This window comes from Hylobates moloch, unplaced genomic scaffold (genome assembly GCF_009828535.3).
Source record: "Hylobates moloch isolate HMO894 unplaced genomic scaffold, HMol_V3 SCAFFOLD_18, whole genome shotgun sequence".
Lineage (NCBI taxonomy): Eukaryota > Metazoa > Chordata > Mammalia > Primates > Hylobatidae > Hylobates > Hylobates moloch.
In genome coordinates this window covers 34,136,092-34,142,242 of record NW_026652293.1, presented here as the reverse complement: position 1 = coordinate 34,142,242, position 6,151 = coordinate 34,136,092, and the positions used below count along the sequence as shown (strand labels likewise).

The 6,151-nt window shown below is 43.0% G+C and overlaps 1 protein-coding gene across 1 annotated transcript in view; it reads right to left on the bottom strand.

The window, feature by feature from the left end:
• The window catches only part of CUNH1orf141 (chromosome unknown C1orf141 homolog), a 65,234-nt gene extending 59,374 nt beyond the window's left edge, over positions 1–5,860 (bottom strand). The window contains exons 1-2 of the mRNA XM_058430732.1: positions 5,827–5,860; positions 2,050–2,135 (exon numbers count right to left, since the gene is read on the bottom strand). The gene's annotated coding sequence lies outside the window, so the exon portion shown is untranslated. The remainder of the gene's footprint in view (positions 1–2,049; positions 2,136–5,826) is intronic.
• Between the last annotated feature and the right edge of the window lie 291 nt (positions 5,861–6,151).

Sequence of the window (6,151 nt, the reverse complement as noted above, 5' to 3'; positions counted from 1 at the left end):
AAAAAAAAAAAAAAAAAAAAAAAAAAAAAACTACATGAGGGCCAGGTGAAACAATGCTGCTTACTTGTAAGACAGAACAGAAAGCAGATCTTTTTAGAGTAAGGTGTCCTGCAACTCTCACTTTTAGTCACCCCATCTTCAACACCACATAGGACATTTTAAGAGGCAAAATGTCATCCCATTATACACATACACACACACACACACGCACGCACATGCACACACAGCTGTATTTTTCTATATTGAAATAATTTCTATATATGAAATAATTTTATGTTTTTGCTTTAAAAATATTTTGCTAAGAGTAAATTATTTGGCTATGAATGATTTCTGAAAAATCACTGTGCAGATCATGAATTTTTTTGAAGTGAGAAAAACTAACCAATTATTTTCAAGGGTCAACAACAGTTTTATGAATACTAAATTTGACAGTTAATGAAATTGACTGACTGTTAGTTTTGTAGTATTAATTTCATATTTTGAAACTAATAACAATTTTTTCAGTTTACAAATTCTTTTTGCCCATCGGTCTTTGGCAATGTGCCAATGGTGCCTAATGGATAAATGGCCCTGGGAAAAAGTGGAGGTGAGGAAACACTTTAGATTAACTCGCTTGCTTTCATCATTATATTTCATAAGTTCATCAAAGGCCTATTTTGTATCTCCTCAAATAAATGCTGAGAGCAAAGGAACATCAGTACTAATATGATGGTGTTCCCCAACTACTTTGCATAAACTAACTACTAATCTTTTAATGCAAAATGAATCAAGATGATATTAAATGGGCTGGGTGCAGTGGCTCACACCTGTAATCCCAGCACTTTGGGAGGCTGAGGCAGGTGGATCACTTGAGTTCAGGAGTTTGAGATCAGCCTGGCCAACACGGCAAAACCCTGTCTCTACTAAAAATACAACAAGTTAGCCAGGCTAGGTGGTGCGTGCCTGTGGTCCCAGCTACTCGGGAGGCTGAGGTGGGAGAATTGCTTGAACTTGGGAGGCGGAGGTTGCAGTGAGCTGAGATTGCACCACTGCACTCCAGCCTGGGTGAAAAGCAAGACACTGTCTTAAAAAAAAAAATATATATATATATATATATATAAAATGTTCCTCAGTGTGATCTATGTTTGTGTTCTTTATTATATCTTTTTAATTTTAATATATACTTTGGTGTTCCTACTTTATACTTCTTTTTCTATGATCATGTATTATTATTTGATGATAAGCATTTATTTGTTCATTTGGTCACTGGCTACCTAAACGTATTACATGAAGACATTGTGCTAGGTATTCTATCAAATTTACTGAGGAAGTTGGCACCTGGTAAACATTTTTCCTTGTAATCCCCATCTCCCTAGGCAAGGGAGATGCTCTCTCCTATTTCACTAAGAAAATAGAGACCATCAAGTAAGAGCTTCTTCAGCTCCTACCTCTCATTATTCATTCTCAACCCTTTTGCACTTCAATTTTAACAGAGAGTTGGCTTTCCCACCCAAAGCTAATCCCTCCTGATGTACTCTAGACTCCATTACCTCCAGTCTCCTGAACGAATTATCTCTATTAGTTATCCCCTTTCTCCTGCACCTTTTATCTCTTTCCTCCATCGATTTATTTCTTCCTCTTAGCATGCTCAAATTTATTTGCAAAACAGAAAAAAATTTCTTCTCCTGACCCTACTAGTTATCATCTCTCTCATCTTCTGAAGCATTCTACTTAGTGTTGGAGGAAGTGCTCTCATCTGGAATATAGGGTTCTGATGTGGTCACAGAAGCCTAACTCATAGAATCTCAGAGGTGGACATGGATCAGTGGTCTCTCACAGAATTCTTTGAACAGTGGGGCAACATTAACATCAAGAAGACAGACCTTTCTTATCCTTGCTTTGATTTCCATTGCCATTGTCCTTCTTCAAACCTTCAGGTTGTCACTTTCCCTCCTTTGGGTTACTGCACTATACACCCCCCTAATTTGCCTGCCCCAAACCTTCCTCCTCATTCCTCAAATATTGATTCTTTGAAATGCCATCAGGCTGGGCATAGTGGCTGGCTCACACCTGTAATCCCAGCACTTTGGGAGGCCAAGGCAGGCGGATCACTTGAGGTCAGGAGTTTGAGACCAGGCTGGCCAACATGATGAAATCTATTAAAAAAAGAAAAATACAAAAAAAAAAAAAGAAAATTAGCTGGGCATGGTGGTGCATGTTTGTAATCCTAGCTACCCTGGAGGCTGAGGCAGGAGAATCATATGAACCCAGGAAGTGGAGATTGCAGTGAGCCAAGATCACACTACTGCACTCCAGCCTAGGTGACAGAGCAAGACTCCTTTTCAAAAAACAAAAAACAAACAAACACAATGCCATCAGAGCTGTCTTTCTTAAACAGGTCACTGATCAGGACCAGTTCCAGCCCACAATCCTTGGCTTGCTCTCATAACCTGAAGAATACCCAAACTCTTCAGATGACATATGAGACCATTCAAGAAAAGATAGTCCAGGATCTGGCTCAGCCCACCTTTCTAGTTTATTCATCCTACCCCTTTCTGTTCCACCATTTTCTACCATTCTTACTTCCTGGACACGTCCTGCCCTTTTCCCAAGCACACCCTTCACTCATGCGTTTCCTTCTACTCAGAATGTTCTCCCACATGTCTTCCAGTCAAAAGCCTACTCTTTATCAAATATGGTATGAAGACTGCCTCTTCTTTTTTTTTTTTTTTTTTGAGATGGAGTCTTGCAGTCTAGGCTGGAGTGCAGTGGCGCAATCTTGGCTCACTGCAACCTCCGCCTCCCAGGTTCAAGTGATTCTCCTGTCTCAGCCTCCTGAGTAGCTGGGATTACAGGTGCCCGCCACCACACCCAGCTAATTTTTGTATTTTTGGTAGAGATGGGGTTTCACCATATTGGCCAGGCTGGTCTCAAACTCCTGACCTTGTGATCCGCCCACCTCGGCCTCCCAAAGTGCTGGGATTATAGTGCCCAGCCAAGACTACCTCTTCTATGGAACTTTCCTTGGCATTGTCTCATTCCTTGTCTCGGTGACAGTCTATTTGTTGTGTGCTCCTGGCCTCAAGCAATCCTCCAGCCTCTTAGCCTCTTGAGTAGCTGGGATTACAGGCAAGAGCCACCACACCAGGTTTTAGGAGGTTTACTCGCTGGGTGCGGTGGCTCACGCCTGTAATCCCAGCACTTCGGGAAGCTGAGGCAGGCGGATCACGTCAAGTCAGGAGTCGAGACCTGCCTGGCCAACATGGTGAAACCCTGTGTCTACTAAAAATACAAAAAAAAATTAGCTGCGCACGGTGGCGCACGCCTGTAATCCCAGCTACTTTGGAGGTTAACGCAGGAGAATAACCTGAACCCAGGTGGCGGAGGTTGCAGTGAGTGGTGATCATGCCACTGCACTCCAGCCTGGGTGACGAGCGAGTCTCCATCTCAAAAAAAAAAAGAGGTTTACTCTTTGACAGATCTCTTCCTCACTGGGTTGAAAGCTCATTTAAAGCAAGAATTGACTTACCCACCTCCGACTCTCAGCCTCAGGCAAAGCGTTTTACATTTAATGGGGATTTGAAAACTACAATTTAATTTGGAGATGTCTCTGCATATAAATTTTTAGGAAGAGTAATCCTAGTTTATCTGTAATAAATGATGTTAGTTCATAATGATTTACTGGAAGATGAAATAAAAAGTTGAGTAAATTATTATAAAATGGGGTTATTGCCAGTCTCAACTTGGTAAAATTGTTTTGAAAGGAAACTTGGATTTATATCCTTAATTTGTAGCTCAGTAGTGACAGTTTTTTGTTGTTGTTTGTTTGCTTGTTTTTAAAGAACACAATGAAATAGAGGCCATGCCAATTGGGGCAGAATGAATTCCCAATTACTCTCACAGTGAATCATCTACAGGCCTCAGCGCAAAGACTTGCTCACAACAAAAATTGTAGGTCAATATTATTAGCGTATCAGAGACTAAGTCATATCTAAAATAAAAATGTCTTAAATATTTTAAGAGAACAATTTTATTTTAACAGCACCTTTGGGACTAAAAACAAACAAAAAATAACAAAACCCAGTGTCGTCAATATAATAGGCTCAGCTGAGAAGGGTTCTTCAGCAAGTTCTAAACAACTCAGGAAAACTAAGAATCTCTAAAGTCACAAACTAAAGGCCTGAGAAAGTATCTAGAAAATGCAGGCTTAAATTAAAATTCACTTCCATTATGTGGCTTTATCAGTTCAAACGCTTACTCCTTGAGGACAAGGCCACTTCTTACACTTTTGTCTGACACAGTCCACTATTGAGACCACATTAAGGACACACTTCGTCTGTGAAATGATTAATGTTTACTCAGTAATTAGATAACTGGCTATCTCCATTTCACATTCCAAGGATAGACTTAAGGAATCTTTTTTCTTTAAATCTAAAATGTTGATAAATGGCTCATATTATAGGCTGAATTATGTTGCCCCTAAATTCATATGTTGAAGTCCTAGGCCCCAGGATCTCAGACTGTGATTGTATTTGGACATACAGCCTTTAAAGAGTAAAGTTAAAATGGGGTTGTTAGGGTAGGCCTCTGGCCAGTATGACTGGTGTCATGTAAGAAGAGGAGATTGGGACACCGAGGATACACAGAGGAAAGTCGTTGTGAAGATTCAGTGAGAAGGCAGCCACCACCCTAAGCCAAGGAGCGAGGCCTCTGAAGAAAACCACCCTGCCCACTCCTTCATTTCCAACTTTTAGTGTCTAGAACTGTAAGAAAACAAATTTCTGTTGTTTAGCCACTCCGTCTGTGATGTTTTGTCATGGTAGTCCCAGCAAGCTAGTACAGCCCAGGCACTGAGAACTAATTAAAAAACCCGACCTAGGTGCTTAGTTCCGCATTATGAATTTTCTTGTCCCTTATTTATTTATTTTTATTTTCGAGATGGTCTCACTGACTCTGTCACCCAGGCTGGAGTGCAGTGGCTGTGATCTCAGCTCACTGCAACCTCTGCCTCCCAGGTTCAAGCGATTCTCCTGCCTCAGCCTGCCGAGTAGCTGGGACTACAGGCGCCCACCACCATGTCCGGCTAATTTTTGTATTTTTAGTAGAGACTGGGTTTCGCCACTGTGGCCAGGCTGGTCTCTAACTCCTGACCTCAAGTGATCCTCCTGCCTTGGCCTCCCAAAGTGCTGGGCTTCCAGGCGTGAGCCACAGCGCCGGCCTGGATGGGAAGTTTATAAGAAAAACTATTAAGGAATTTTAAAACTATGATGTACGTGGACTGTGGAGTATTATTGTGGGCGACTAATCAGATAATGATTGGAAGAATTGATTAGCCAGCTCGAAATCCCAGCACAATTACCGCAGGGGTGATCAGCTTCCACCATCCATTCCAGGAGGCTGGGAGTCGTCGGTTTGGAAATGTATCAATTAAGCGGCCCCCAGCGCCCCTCGCATCTCTTGCCCCGCCCCGAGTCACCTTCCCCCAGGCTCCTCCATCTCGCTGGAAACATAGACAGCCCGACTCAAACGCTCTATGCCTATGGTCGTTTCATGGGAAAGCAAAATTAAGGGTAACATTGAGGAAGCTCATTAATATTTAGTTTAGAAGATGCAGAGGGTTCTTTAGCGAACCTGGAAGAGCCCCCCCGGGCCCGCCTCCCGCCGCGGCCCCACACTTGCCCGACCTCACCCACACTCTCCCGGTCCAGGCCCCGCTGGAGAACGTCCCATCGACTCCAGGGACAGAAAGGCCGTTTACGTAAAACGATGTTTTTCCTATTTCTCCTCCCACCCTCGTACAAATTTTGATTTTCAGCTTTTCCAGCGCTTCCGCACCCTGAAACAAACCTCATCTCCTTTCCTCCCTCTTCTGGCTCCGCGGGTTACTCGCCCCGCCCCCACCCTTCAGCCCCTTAGCAACGCGTCCTCGGTCCGTAGAAACCGGTTGCCGAGCTCTGCCTACCTGAAAGGCAGAGAGCAGAGTTCTCTTCTCAGAGGAGCTTCGCCCACAGACTTTTGTCACTAAAAGCCCAGGTGACTCCCCAGATGCTTACGGATATTAAAACCGATTATGCTCAAGTAGTGGAAGGAGAGTCAAGTAAAGGAAGAAGATCAAGTAAAAAGAACTGGGGAACAGTGACTTTGTTTCCCCTTTCTCCTTTTGTGCTTTCCT